The sequence below is a fragment of the Pantherophis guttatus genome, chromosome 6, assembly GCF_059756535.1.
Source record: "Pantherophis guttatus breed Tessera chromosome 6, ASM5975653v1, whole genome shotgun sequence".
NCBI classification, from domain to species: domain Eukaryota; kingdom Metazoa; phylum Chordata; class Lepidosauria; order Squamata; family Colubridae; genus Pantherophis; species Pantherophis guttatus.
The window spans coordinates 53077361-53093804 of NC_142068.1; positions in this window are offsets into that span (position 1 = coordinate 53077361).

Below are 16444 nucleotides of genomic sequence, written 5' to 3' on the forward strand. Positions count from 1 at the left end.
AAGATTTAAAATGTGATAACTAGAACCTGGAAGTCTGCTGGGAGATCATGCAGCAGTGGTATTACATGGGAGATGATGAAGGTCTGAGTGGTAATGAGCAGTTTTCCCAATCTAGAAAAGCAAACAATAGATATATAAAGTGTATGTATCTATGTGTCAAAGACCACACCTGGCTTGTGGTTCACTTAAACCCAAGTACCACTTGGCAATGTTCCAGTTACATATATGGATTTAGATTTTTCTTCCTACTCCCCTTAAATTAGTCTATTCTTTGAAGAAGTAAATGATGTATCATCACTATACTGATGGTACTCAATCCCATGCCAAGGGAACCTAACCCAGTAGTTTCATGTAGATATTAAGTAGGAAAGGTAAAATACTTAATATCTGAGGCACCACATAGAGCAGGGACAAAGAATCCAATTGGGTGTGATCTGATTCAAGGTCAATATTACCTGTTCATTCCAGGAGCTTCAAGAACTATTTATTTTTATTTACTTATTTATTAAATTTGTATATCCCTATCTATCCCACAGTCTATCTGTTACTTCATTAAGTTCATCAGATACTGATGGACTGATTAAATAGATTTTTTAACACTCTAGTGGAGAGTAGTCACAGAACACATCAAAGCAAACAGGAAATGACCCCAACCATGACAAGAGTCTAATGAGTCTCCCAAGTTGTTGAAGATTCTTTTTTTTATAAAGGACATAGTTTTGCAAAACAAATTAACATAATTGCTCCTGTAATGCTTTTAAATATTTAAACAACTTTTAATTTCTAATTGTAACCCTAAAACTCTCCACAATCTGAACTATAATTCAGGATGAATGACTCACAAAACAATGATCTATATTTAACTGAATGGTTGGGGTTAAAGTCAAGCTTAATTCTTGGTGATAAAATTAACTATAATAATTTTTGTGATAATTGGTGATAAAATTAACTATGTATTCCCAACTATGTATTTCTTGACTACAGGTGGATATAGTCTGTATAGTCTGTTTCTATGACTTTTTCAATCTCTGGGACTTTTTTTCAACTTCCCTATTTAAGCTAAACTGTACATTTTCTGGTTGTTTCTCATCTTAATACTTTCAGGTTTAACATTTTGTTTTTGGAGATTGGCAAGATTGACTTGATGTTCCTTCATACTGTGTCAATGAAATTAATAGTATTTATACAGAACTGTTAGAAGATGAACTTTGCAAAGTGGCTCTCCAAATGGTTTAACCCAGTCCTAGAAATAGAAATAACCCTAGGCTGTCTTACGTAAATCAGTACACATCAGACAACATGTGCCCTATATTATTTGTATTACACTTGAGCAAAATAGAGCAAAAGCACCAGAGGTTCACTGATGGATTAAGAATGGGAAGATCTAGGCTTCCTTAGATCTGGGACCCAGCTGGATGACCATGAGCCACATACTTTCCTTCAGTCCCAGGTCAAGGAATGTAGAGCTAGCCTTAGAGATAGGAAAGATATGAGTGAACTATTAGGAGGAGATTTGCAGAGAAGATTATACAGCACTAAGAAAAAGGAGAGTTTGAAAAAGAAACAGAAAATAAATCCTGCTTGTTTGTTTGTTCTCAGTTGCTATGTTGCAGTTGATCAATTACAAGAACACTATGAAAAAAGTTATCTATACACAAGCAGCAAACAGTCCAAACTATGTCATCCATCAACATGGACATTGCAATTTGCCCTCTATTTTCTCATAAATCAAGTCATAATCCCACAAGGAAGAAGAACAGTTCATGAAGAGTCAAGATGGCAGCATTTATCGGCAGAGTGAGAGAAATGTTCCCTCTAGGATACAGTAATTATTTTGACTCAATGAGAAATAAAGAAGAGAAGAGATGGTAGTGGAAACCTGGAGAGTGTCTGCTTCACTTCATTACTATTCCCAAGACTAAAGACACACATATGCTTTTTATTGAAAAGCCAATAATTCTGAATCTTGAGACAGGTGAAAACTTAAATGACATTTGCAAATTCTGATTTATGTTTCTGCTTAACTCTGAAACATGCTGGTAATGTAGTTCTACAAACTTATTCAGATTAGTGGTCAATGTCTATGTATTTGTAATGGTTTATTCCAAGACTTTGACTAATCTTGTTGTATAATTAAGGACTTTTGGTACTAATTTATAGAAATACCAGATTATCTTTTATTTATCAAGCAAAACTCTGATTATTTCTCTACTCATGTATGAATTTCTTCCTATGTGGAAATGCTGTAATGGATGGAAAACTTTTCAAATAATATTGTGAGAGATTCCAAAACATCACACCTATTTAGTTTTGTAAACTTTGAGTTATACTGCCTTCCTAGAAACTTCTTCACAGAAGCAAGCCCACCATCTGACTGGTAAACTTGTAGCCTCTATTAATTTTTCAGCAAATTAATAAATGTATTGGTTCAGTTACACTACTTTAGTGCAAGATTATAAAAAAAATATACATGGTATTTCATTTGGCTACAAAAACAACCATCTATATTGATTCCTGAATATATTAAAAAGACTAAATGGATTGGACTGGATGAACTAAATGGGTAAATCACATTGATACATCAATGTTAAAAAGTGATCATGAAATGCCATATCAATAAATCATCCAAATTTATCTGGATCTGTCACCAGGACCAGAAATTTAGTCTTCTGAGCTTTCAGAATCATGTTGGAGCGCATCCAGGGGACTTCTCTCTAGCAGAATTTGTCCAAACTTAAGACAATATTATTCTACAATTTTGCATAAGTTGGCCGCCATCTTCTTTGGTATTGATAAATATTAATCACTTTTAAACACAGATCATTACAATAGTGAAAGGTTTTGAAATAAGTATATATAGAACAGATCAGCAAAAAAAAGTCTTAACTTTTCTAATTTTTCAAAATTATCTGACTTCAGACTTAGCTCATGATAACACATTTCCTTCCAAATCAGTTTTTCAAATAAATATTTGAACTTACTAATGGAAAAGGGCATTTTTTGTTGTTTTGGAATTATTTTTAATTTATGAACATACTTTTTTGTGGCTTGGAAATATTAGTTCTGAAAAGTATTTGAGTGTGTTCTTTGATAACAAGGTAATAGCAATGTGAGACATTGATTGATGTGAGACAATGCTAACATGATTCTTGCCTGAATTAGAAGCAAGATTCATGGCTCAATTAGAAGAAGAAGAAGATATAGGAAGTAATTATTTCTCTGTATTCAGTACTGGTGAGACTATACTACAGTACTGTGTTCAGTCTGAACATACATGACATTTATATGTCATACAAAATCTGACATATTAGGACAGATTCAGAGAAGTAATAAAGATGGTAGAATTTAGGAGATGTCCTTGAGCCTAGCCTGGGGAATTTGGGATATTTTGTATGGAGAAAAGAAGATTGAGAAGAGACATAACAGTCATGTTTATGTACATAAAGCAAAACTACTAAAAGAAGATTGTCAATAACTATTTTCTTTGGCTGCAGAAACTAAGAGCAAAAACAGTGAGCATAAGTTGCAGCAATCTAGATTTTATTTAAATATAAGTAAAAACTTCTTGATGGCAAGAGCTGAAAGTGTGGAATAGTCTACTTTAGACTTTATAGATTTTTTCCTTTCTGGGCATTTTTGAGGACCCAGAGAACCACAATTCAATGATGGTTTAATTGGTTTTCCTATAGACTGCAGATGTTCAAATGAGTGTTATGTCCTTGGCATTGTAAGTTTCTATGATTGTATGAGTACACTTTGAGTTATAACCAGGGATGGGTTCTACTTACTTTTACTACTGGTTCGCAATGGAATCGCGTTGCGCAGATCACTTCTGATGAGATCAGGGTCAATGGGCAGAGCGTCCCGCCAGTTTTACTACCAGTTCTATAGAACTGGTCCGAACAAGGGACAATCCACCACTGGTTATAACAAGTACTGTAATGAGTGATCAAAGCAAGGCTAAATTCTAATTTTGACTATATATTATTCCTCCAAATTATTTAATAATATCAGTCTTCTGTCACATTAAAATTATTTCATAACACTTGGAAAGATTGCAGATTTTCAGGCTTAATTTCAGCACTATTCTGAACCTCTTAGAAAAAAAGCTAAGATAGAAGACGAATTAAGTCCAGGTAAACTTCTAAAAATCTTTCAGGAAAGCCTTCAATAAAGCTAGAAATCTTAAGAGGCACTTGGGATATAGCAACTGGGAAAAAATTTGGCAGAGGAAGAAAGTGAAATAAGCAAGGTGTTCTTTTCAACTTATATGGATTGATGTGGAGAGAAAAAACCAAGATACAATGATCTACAGTATCCTGCTTCTGAAAATTTCCTACTGATCTCTGTTTCAAATTCTTATTCTTCAGCATTATTGAAATTGCTTGGTATTTAGAAACTCAAGTGTGCTACACAAAGTTATTTCTCTTTTTTACATGCTTGTATTTTGTTGTTACAATCAGTGGATGTGGTTGGAAACAATCAGTGGAGAGAACATTACATACAAAGTTGGATAAATTGTAATTTCAGTCAGAGCTATTATTAAACAAAGTTATGTTCAATTGCTCTTGGGAATTGTGAATAAAAGAATAAACATGCTTAATCATGTAACTCTGAGAACAAAGACTACATTTCTTCAAAGTTCTTCGCTTTTATTTTTATACACTACAAGACTGTCTTTAAGGTTTGTGGTTCACTTATACTCATGTACCACTTGGCAATGTTCCAGTTACATATATGGATTTAGATTTTTCTTCCTACTCCCCTTAAATAAGTCTCTTTTCTTTGTATACCATGGTTTTCCATTTATTGTCTTCAAGGAAGAGCCTGTTCTCACTAAAAGGAGGATCCTTTCTATTGTTCCTATTTCTCAAGCTGCCATGTCTTTTCAGATAAGACATCATTGTCTTATCTGATCAAAATTCAGCCTGCTTTCCCAGAACTATCATTCATAGGGACACAAACATTTATTTTTCCACAATTGCTTTCTCTTACCCCTTGAGCAGTGGAACATAAGAAAACCTACACTTTTTGTGTTTTTTGAAAAAGTATAAAGATTAGGAAGTTAGGTTAGGAATTTTTAGAAGAGTCTTTAAGAGGTCATAGTGCAGATCTGTATGACCTGAGCATAGACAAAGTAGCACAATAAAAAAATTACAGTGTTAATAAATTTTTGCACAACCCTGTGTGGGACAGTAGAATGGAGGAGGCAGTGCATGAAAAGTAGTGCATATCCTTATTTTATTACAGATCATTTCTCCTGACATTGTTAGTATGTAGGAAATATTCCATAATAATCCTAGGAAGTGAAGTGAGTAACAAGATGGTATTGTATCTTTTTCATTATGAAAATATTGTTTTTGCTAAATGTTTTCTGTTAATGGTCATAAGTAATCTTGACTTAAAACTGGAAAAACTAGTAGAGAAACAGAAGTCACTTCTGTTTGTAGGTATTTCCCAATGTGGCTTATTGAAGTTTTTTTTTTTAATTCAACAGTACTTTCCTTCTTTCAATCAATATAACTGTTATTTTGAAAGTTACCATTATTTGCTTCAGGAAATGCTCCATTACAATGTCATAGAAAAAAAATCAGTTAAAAACCAAAACAAATTTAAAGAAGTGTTTTTTTTTTAAAAAAATACTTCATCTCTAGAAGCTGCGTAAGTCTGCAAAAGTGAAGCATTTGACAAGAAATTTAGAAATCATTTCTGGATCTTACATTCTCCTAATTTATCCCCTTGGCCATGCCAATGAAGAGCCAAACTGATCATCAGTGGCCAAAAGTTTAAAGAGTGTTTTCTAAATAAACAGAAATTTTCTTACAATAAGCTTCTTCACTTTGCATTACTAATCAGCAGGGCTTTTAATGTTCCTAAAAACAAAATGGATTTGGTCAGTGCATTTAAACTGAAACCTGAAAAAATCGGTAATCTTTTGCTTTCATTTATTCAATTTACAAAAGGCCTTCAAACAAACATGTGGCATCAGACAAACACCTGGCAATGCAGCTGTAGTCTTTGCAATTGGAATAATAAGTACATAAGACAAATCCTTTTTTCTCACCCTTTCTATTACTCATGAAAGCTGAGGGAGGTAAGACAGAGCTTTGGATATATCTATCTGTAAAGGATATTTCTGTTCATTCCTTCTCTGGCATAATTTTTTTTACACGTGTAAACAGCTATACAGAAGAGATATTTTGCAGCTTCCATTTCTCTAGTGCAGTGTTTCTCAATCTTGGCAACTTTAAAATGTGTGGATTTCAACTCCTAGAATTATGAGAAGTCCACATATCATAAAGTTGTTAAGTTTAAGAAACACTGTTCTAGTATATTGAACTACTGAACAACTGGAATGACATAATATATCAGGATTGGCTTTTCATCCATGATAAAAGTCTTCATCGAGAATATCATGTCTCCCCTTGTGTTAGGGGGAGTGAGACTGCATACATTGCAGCTTGATGAAAACAGAGTTTGAGCCTGAAATTATATTTGAACCTTTATGCTTTAAGAAAGTTAGTCAAAAAAACTGTCATAGCCACTTAAGAAGCATGTAAAGCAAAGGTACATTTCAAATGTAAGAAGAATGTTAGCATTTGGCACAGATGATTATGACTGAAACGAGAGATGAATGAAAAATTAAAGAACTTCATGTAAACATGCATTTGCTTAGGTGCATAGATAAACATGTCCCTGCTCTCTAATGCATACAGCAAACAATATGAAGAAATAGAAGACAAGTGTGACATCTACTTGTAAAACATTTTTTGCAATAATTTTTATTAATTACAAACTTCAAAGATTAAAATAATATAAACTAAGAAAAATATAAAGAAGTAAAAAATGACCAAAGGCAGGGGAAAAAATGCACCAAATGACACAGTGCTTTGAGCAAGGCTCCTGTAGCCTGCCTGTTGTCCCTGTCATAAGATTTGTAGGTCGGTCTCAGCCACTCACAGGGGTTAAAGGGCATAGGCCGTGACCTGTTGATTTACCAAAGTATGATCAACCCACACAAATTATAAGCGTAAGAGAGTCCTGACAACTTCAATATGAAAAGCAATGAGAGCAATTATTTGTGACATGTGAAACCAGTGTGAAAGCATAATTCTGTCACTGCATGACAAGGCATTATTAGCAGGGCAGGCAGCAGCTTGAAGGGGAAATGGCTTTCAAAAACTCAGGGAAAAAGGAGAGGGCAGAGAATAACCGAGCTACTCTAACAAATTGGGTCATAGCTTAGCTCCTCTGAGTAATGGGCTTTATACTTAGTAGAGAGGGGGAGGGGAGAATGAAAGGAAAGGAAATTGAAGGCAGGAGCCTACTGAAGACTTACTAATGTCATTACAAATATTGTTGGATGCACATTTGTAAAAAACATATCTTTGTTTACAAATTTGCAAGCAAACCTATTTTACATATAAGCAATTTATACTTTATGGACAAGCCTGGATCTATGGAAATAGAAATAGTTTATTCAAACAGAAATACTGAATTTCTGAAAAGAAAACTACCAGGAAACTTTAGGGGGGAGGTTGAAGTCCCACCATTCAATTTTACAAAAGCAAATAGACTTTCAGGCCTTTTCTGGTCCTGGCTGTACATAAGTAATGTCCTATATTTGATATGAGTGACTGTACAATTTTAGATCACTGGTAAGTTATTTTTTTCTCACTTAAAAAGAAAGAAAGAAAAGGAAAAGTAACCCATTCTTTTAGTTGCATAAATGTCCTGCTTGCAGGTGGAGGTTTTTTACATAGGGCATTGACAAATATAATTATTGTAGTAATGTGAGTTATGTATCACACATCAGATTTGAGTGCCTCCTTTGGATTAATGACATATCTTGACCTAAACATTACCTGTATTCCATAGTTCACACAAATGGGATCATTCTATGAAAGTATTTCAGTTTGGAGCTAACTCAAAAACAAAACACACATACCCCAGTTTCACCCCTCTTGATATTATCATGTGCAAAATTCTCATTAATTTTATTTTGTTGAATTTTTACTCCAAATTGTGACTTTCAGCCATGGCTTCCATTAAGCTCCTTGTTCTAACTATCTTTACATTTTATCTATGCACACAGACACAAACTTCCCTGGCCAATGTGAGTTTGTTCATTCAAATAAGAAATACTGGTTGAGTTTTGAACAACAGCTGCCAAATTATCACAGACTTCATGAAGATGGCTAAAACAAATACATGTGATATTTTTGGTATAATTTCTTCAGGTCTCCAAAGTTCATAACCAGTCAGAAAGAAAGGAATTGACAATTACCAAGTAACATTCTTGTAAATTGGTGCTTTGTGAAGTGCTTTGTTGACTTAGTACGCATTACTTTTAATACTTATTTCATTAATTTTAATACTTTTTTAATGGGTTTTTCCTTCCATACAATTACTCTGAACATAAAGTATTATTATGTGATGTGACACCTCCATGAAATAATGTAATTTGGTTTAAATATTATTGAATGAATTTTTAAAAAATCAAATGTAAAAGGTAGCATGTGATGGTTGCATTTTCTTCCAATACAAAAGTTGGTTTATAGGCTTCTTTATGGATAACATGGGGGATTTGTTAACTATTTTGTATAAAATTTAAAGAACATAATTAATTTTAGGCTAAGTTTAAAATAACTAGCCATAGACACAGAAAGTCTCAAACTCTGATAGCTAGTTCCAAATAATCTTTTCCAAATAATCTTTCATGTTTTCTTGATTACTTTAAATAAATTGAAATGACAATAGTGATTATTAAGCTGTGTCATTTATTACTTTAAAAGTTTTTAAACGTTATTGAATAATAAGGCACAATTAGAATTGATTTTATGCTTCATTATGGTTTGCTAGGATGTAAGACAAAAATTAAAAATGTAAAGTGCTAAAATTACCTTTTTTTTTTTCAAACCCATATTGTTTTGGCTATAGGCCAAGTTCTCACAAAACCCTACTTTACTACCGGCTGTATAGTATGTGACACACCAGTCATGCAGGGTGGGCTATCGATCAGCTACATGACAATCTATCTCTGTAACTCCGTATACTCTAGGCAATAAAAAGGAAGATAACTGAGTTCTTGGAGAGCTGCCAAAAGCTGGGGTTAGGGCATGAATTGTGCAGAGCAATGTTGTTATATTGCAGCTGTATTTACTTTTGGGCTGTTATGTCACAAATATGGGCTTGGAAGGGTCAAAGGACAACCAGGTAGCAGAATAAAGGTTGACGCACTCCCTTTTCTCTTATATACCTCCTTTCCCCAGAAATCATCTTCTATACCAGAGGATTTTGCAAAGAAAATAGAACTGAGAGATAAATGATTAATAAAACTGAGATGTGAATTCTATTAAATTTAATTGCCGTTGTTCTTTTTTTTACTTTTTTACTGTTTCCATTTTAAAATTTCGTTAGCTGTCTGAAATGTTCATCAGAAAAGAAAGGTAGGCTATGAATCAAAACAAACATCATTTTGTCAGGGCTGAAGAACTTGTTAGATGTTCAGTCTTCATAAATAAATAGTACTAGCACTTCACTAAACCAATGTTTTGCAAAAGCTGCCTATCTAAATAAATCAGCAGTGTCATTTGGTACCATCAAGTCTGATTAAATGCTTACAGTTTTAATATTTAGCAATTGCAAATTAGAAGGGAATAAAATCTATTGAATTAAAAGATATACTGTAGATGTGGTTTATTCCCATCTACATACACCATTTTGGTTTTACCAGAATTTTTTATACTGCTTTGTTTGCTGAAACCAAATTAAGTTTTCAGCAATAAGTTTTAAATCCTATAACTTAAATAGAAATAACTATATATTGGATGTACATAACACAATAAACTCTGATTTAGTTCATTCTTAGCTTAGTGTGAAATATGTTTTGACATTATAGCTTACCATCGTAAAAAGACTGCTATATCTCATTGAGCCCTTCATGGTTTAAATTAGGTGTAGATAGAGCTAAACTGTACTGTTATATTTTTCAGAATGTACATTTTAAGAATCTTGTTTTCATTCTATACAGAAAGTATTGTCAATATGTCCCAAAGGTGCTTTTTCAAAAGGTAACTTTGTTTTGCTTTATTTTTCTTGAAGATGTTTTGCGGTAAAAGAGGCCATCTATGTTAAAACAAAACAGTCTTCTCTCAATAGATATGACACCACCTATCTCTGGTTTACAACACAATCCTTTCAGCAGTTTCAAGAAGGTTCCACACCCATCTGCAGTTGCATTCAGGTAACCCTGAGGGCACAGATAAACCCCAAGGGACCTAAACAACTCTCAGAGAGTTAATGACCCACTTTCAAAGTGTTAACAACCAGATAATTGAAAGGAATATAAATCCTTCCATTCCCAAGCTTTCAATCAGAACTGAGGCTATTTCTTGGATAAGAAGTGAACCATCTTCAGTGAAAACACAACAAAAGTCCAGTTGCTTTTTTAAAAAGCACTTTTGGGCAACCATGACACATAAGAATCTCCATAAATATTGTCAAGAATCTCCATAAATATTGTCAAGATGACTTATCAGAATGCTCATCTACACTCAAGTTAACTAAGTAGAATATAGACCATGTGCCATGGTCTAGGGTCCTGAGTGTGTATTTCTTGACACTGACAGATTATAATTTGTATTTAATTTCTTTTTTTTCCCCATTTGTTTTAACTCTTTTAATTGATGATTGTTCACTACCCAATTTTACTGGTTTCAGATGGGTAGCTATATAAGTAATGGGAATGGAAGGATCAATAATACTTAAAATTTAAATGTTAAAAGCCCACATTAACAGCAAATATTCCAGATTATAAAAATCCAGAAGAATAAAAAGTTTGTTGCTACGGCTGAAAATTCAGCACAGTAGATGTCCAGTGAAACTCCATGGGAAGGTTATTCCATATCTCAGTCTCTGAGCTTCTGAAAAAGACACTTCTGATTTACAGCCTATTCCTGAGAAAATAACCAAAAACATACCCTCTCCCCAATTTACCCATTTTTCCTTTAAAGATGTATTGACCTATCAAAGCATTTGAAGGAAGCCTCCTTCCTCCCGGCAATAATGAGCACCGGATTCTGCTAAAAATATGAGATGAGTTTCAAGCCACGAAAACATATTGCTGCTTGTGGTCACCATCCCTCAATAAGCAATTTATGGAATATTTCTTTACGTGTTATTTGATTTGATACTCCCATTTTTTCCTCCAAACATATTTTCTGATGTTCTTATTTAATAATGACATTTCAGTACAAAGACATAAAAATATCCAAATGTTTTTAATCTTCAAGTAACCTGTGGTAAGTCTGCTAGCTATAAAATAATAATAATGTTTTGGATTTCTACAGCTAAATTAAAGAAGAAATTACTCTAGGGGATCATTATACTTAATTTCACCTTGTACTGTCCTGAAAACAAAACACAAGACTCGATATGAACATAGAATATAAGATTTAATATCTCTCTTTTTCATTTAAGCAAATATACTGAAAGTCTCTAGATTGGAAAATGTATCCTAATTGCCAAGACAACTGTTATAGATAATGAGCTATATTATGATGAACTGGAATTTGTGTAGATAGAATCCTTTTGGAAATAGAAAAAGAAGAAAAAGCATATAGCAAATGCATTATTGGAAGATACATTTTCAAAAGAAAACACAATTTGTTATAAGGAAGAATTGGCAGGAAATGTAAAAAAAAATCCTTTGTTATAACTTGTCTGATATCAGGGAAGGGAGGGAGGGAGGGAGGGAGAGAGGAAGGAAAGAAGGAAGGAAGGAAGGAAGGAAGGAAGGAAGGAAAAAAGATATGTAGGTGAATGTAGCCATTCTACCTGTATCTTGTTTTCAAAATAAAGATGTCACACTGTGGTTCTTAGTGACAGGTATCTAAGGTTAATAATGATAGAAGATTATAATGATAGAGGATCAGTCTATAGAACTGAGACTTCTGTTTCTCAGTTCCAACTTTCCAATATAGTCTTTAGATAAAGTCATAATTTTGCGGCTGGCCTGAAATTCTTGCCCAGCCTGCTAGTGAAGAAGATTAGAATTATCTCAAGCATGTGTTAAAGAAAGTTTTCCATGGACAAAATAATCAATACAGCAGAGAGAGAACCTCCCCAACAACTATGTTTTTTCAAAGAAAACTCTTGAATAGGTTGCTGTTCCTACAGTGCTGGTAATCTTGCTACATCTTCCAGCCAGATGATTGCTGCCTCCCTGCCCCAACTCAGTTTTTATCTTCTTCAACTAGTGTGAAATCTTGATAAAAAAGAAGGAAAGACTTCACACGGTCTAGAGACAAGAAAAATTTAGGAAGACAGTGATTTTCACTGCATCTGCCCTTTTCCTTACACTTTTATATTGCTGTCCCCAATGGTCCAGCTTCTCCCTACCCTAAAATGACAGTTACATAGCTGGTCTCATTTTGGAGAAAAATTACTAAAGGCAGAGCAGTTTATGAAGTGGCAAATCAGACATTAATAGGGATCCTTTCTTGTCCCTTCCCTAACACTGACCTTTGAGGATCAAATAAGCTATAATCAACAGGTTACTCCTTCATCTCTTCAGTTCAGAAAAAAATTATTCTCCATTAACAAGCGAAATAATTGCATGTGCTAAAAGTATTCCTTGTATTTGTATGTGTGTGTATATGTGTGAAGCTACATCTTAGAAATACTTTTCCCTCCTTGCTGTAGCAGAAAAGCTCAAAAATTCTGACTTACTTTGTTGCAATGAGAGTTTGTTTCGTTTTCTGCCCTCTTCTATAGCTGAATGCTATATAAAGTGTATAGAATTCTTGAAAGCTTTTCTCTTTTCCTCTGCACTCTCTGAACTCCAGCTTCATCTTTAACTTACTGAATTAAATGTGTTACTCTCTGAACTTCCTGTCTTTCTCTCATTGAACTGAATAATATGCTCACTTCTCAGATTTTTAATTTGATTGCTTTGTAAGCTAGCATTAAACATTCTTTGTTCTAATTGCCCATAGATTGTCAATTGATTCATATTATTGTCTTTATATCATTTGTTTAATGTATTATTTAATTAATTGTATTGGGTTGTGATTAATAATAGTTTAAGTTGTATCCATAATCTTCCTTGATTATATATAGTGTTAAGGTCCAGAGAGAACTTGGACTACAACAAACACTGATTCAAAATGTTATTTTCTCATTCTTTCCCAGGCCATCTACCACTCATTTACAAAGACTTTATCCTCAAAATCATCCTCAACTTTCTTATTTCTACTCCTTCATTGTTCTCTCGCTATCACAGATAGAATTTGTCTTCTATCTTTTCCAAATCCCACTTTTCTTAGAACTTCAACAAATCTCATACAAATTTCTAACTGTTTAATTTTCTACCATTCTCTTGTCTTTTACTCTATCACCCCAACTGTCCACCTTTTCCAGAACATTCTCTCAATCTTAGATAATATTTCTCCATGTTATTTCTTCTTTTTGTTCCCTTTAATCTTATATAGAGAAATGGATTAAGTTACAAGAATGCAGATTCTGTCAGGATACTAGAAAGAAAACTGCTTCCTAACTTTAGTTATCTGAGGGTGACCCACCTTCTGGGAGAAATAACAAATTCCCATGCACATGATGTGTTCAAACAAATCCAGATATATTCATTACATAAGTTTTAATTCTTATGCTGTGACACTGAGCAAAGGAATTGGGCTTAATAACATAATTGGTCCCTTTCCAAGATTATAAATTTTGTGAGTCTAATCCTTATTGTCATTTTTTCTACCACAAGATGTTTGTAGACTACCTGTTTACAAAGTACCAGGTCCAATTCTGTCAAACCACAGAATAGTTTCCATTCTGATAATGGTGTTTATAATAATGAGTGGAGGAGAAAAGCAGATTTCTGTAGCAAATTTTTTGTAATGAAGGGGAAAAAAAATCAACAGATTATGTACCATGAAATGTGAATGGAGAAAATTCCACTGGTCCATCTCAGAACTGAGTTGTATGTTGTATGATAGTAAATATTGTGAAATGCTCTTGGGATCATACTTGATCTATGTCATCTAATTAGCGATAAAGCAACATATTATTTAACATCCCATTAATTTGAATACCTTGGGCCTTATCATCTCATATTAATTTTTTAGTAGAAGTCCTTATTGATATCAAAGAAAAGATAGTAGAATAAAAAGCCCTATAGCTAGAGGGATACACACACATAAGAAGCAGAGAAGAAAGAAAGAAAGAAAGAAAGAAAGAAAGAAAGAAAGAAAGAAAGAAAGAAAGAAAGAAAGAAAGAAAGAAAGAAAGAAAGATTATAGAACTGTAGGATGGAGAATTATTTAGATAAATAATTAAATAATTATTAATTTAAAAAATAAAATATGAAAGAAATAATCCTAAAATTCACTGCTTTCCTGTATCTAATTTATCTTTTTTTTTTAAAAATCTACATATTTGATATTCTGTTCCATTTTTGTGAAATGGAATGAAATTTTGTGAAAAAATATTGCTGGAACTATGTTGATTTAAAAAAAAAGCGGAATTGTGTAAAAAAAATAGTGTTGAATATGCAGAATTAGAAAAGGTGCATTCAATACTGGAGAGAACAAATATAAGCACATGCACACATATATACACTTCTGTATGTATGTGTATAGGTATTTGCATTTATATGTACCTGCCTGCCTTCCTGCCTGCCAAAGCCAACCTATAATACATTGGTTCATCATTTCATTTCAGATATATTTCCTTACCTAAAATGATAAACAGAATGGTCATGGGTGAAGAAAAAAGCAGTAGGAGCTGGAGTGATTTCTGACTTCCTGCTGGCTTCCCATTGACTTCCCTTATGAAAGTAGGGAGAAGGGAGTAGAGTGCTTTGGAAACAATATTCACATGATTGTGGTTGACTGCAGTGATATGGCAGAGCTAAAGCAACAACGTTGCCTAATTTCAATCCCACTGGAGCTGTGTGTTATTTTGGTCACATTCTTCGTTAGACCATTTGAGATACATTAATTCAAAAATTGTAGTCCTATGATCCACCATTTCACCCAGCTGAAGATTACGAACAAGACAAATAGGAAAGTTTTAGTAATATATTAAAAATATATTATCTGTGTTTGTTTGTGTATGTGTGTTGGGAGGATCTTGAGAACCATTTTCCTACAACCTTCTGCAGCTTGGCTAACAATTGATAAAGTAGCATAATCTGACATTCTTAGTTCTCTAACTTCATCATGACAGAAATCAAGGAAGGGTTTAAAATAGTTTATATTTTGGAAATACAGTAGATTTAGATCAGAAATCTACTGGTCTTTTGTCTTATGTTATTGGTTGTAGATCTTTTAAACTTTTATTTCAAATTATACATCTGCAATTTAAAGGGGAAAATGCATATCATTTATATTTCCAGGTTTTCTCTTTTAAACAAAGTTGTTAACAGGAATTCCCAAAGAAATCTTTTTAATGCAAATTTCCTGATGTAATTCTCTCCAGTAAATATTTTTAATGCAGGTTTTTAAAATGTAAATTAACCAGCATAAGCTCTTTAATTACCTACTCTCTCTTTTGTATCAAACTTTGAGACATTCTTTTCCCAATGCTTTTCAAAAACTGCTGTGGGATTTTGTATGGATTTTTAACTGGACAAACTTAGATGCTGTTAAATTTTATCCAATGACTCTATTCCTAGTGTGCATATTGCCAGATCAAGTAAATTCATTCCCACTGAACTTCATGGATTATTTCTTTTGTAATACTGACTTTTGGCTACTGATATTATTATTTAATCCATGCTATTACATCCACCAACTGTATAAGGCTACACAGGGAAATTTTGATCAACCTGAGGAAATATAATATCAGGTGCAAATATCCCCATCAACTAACTGTATTTGGAACTAAGACAAAAGACATGAAAACACAGTTAAACTTTAGAAGAAATGAATTAACACTTACCTAAAGTAGTGTGTTCCTCATTACTTCAGGGGTTCGAACAGCGACTGGTACCTATTTTTTCAATATGCTACAGTTTGGATTTTTGCATTGATGAAGAGACTGACTTGACCTAAATAGCCTGTTTCTAATTCTAGCTCTATGGTCTATAATTTTACCTTATTTTGAAACTGTACCTCTGACTATTGGGGAAAATAGGTCCTGACAGATTTAGTCTGAGATAATGTAGAACTTACAAGAAAAACTTGAGTATACAGCACAAGATTGTACTTTGCTGTTTGTGTTGGTTCAACCTGCAGATCCAGTTTTCAGACTCCACTGGATGATGATCATGAGAGAAAATGAAGCTTTTTATTTATTTATTTATTTTTCATATTTCTATACTGCCATATACCGCCCTTTAGTCAGTTGATTTGACTGACTAAAGCTTCTCTTTAGTACTATAAAATTCTCTACTACAAAAATATAAAGGATTCTTCATTATGGCCATAATAAA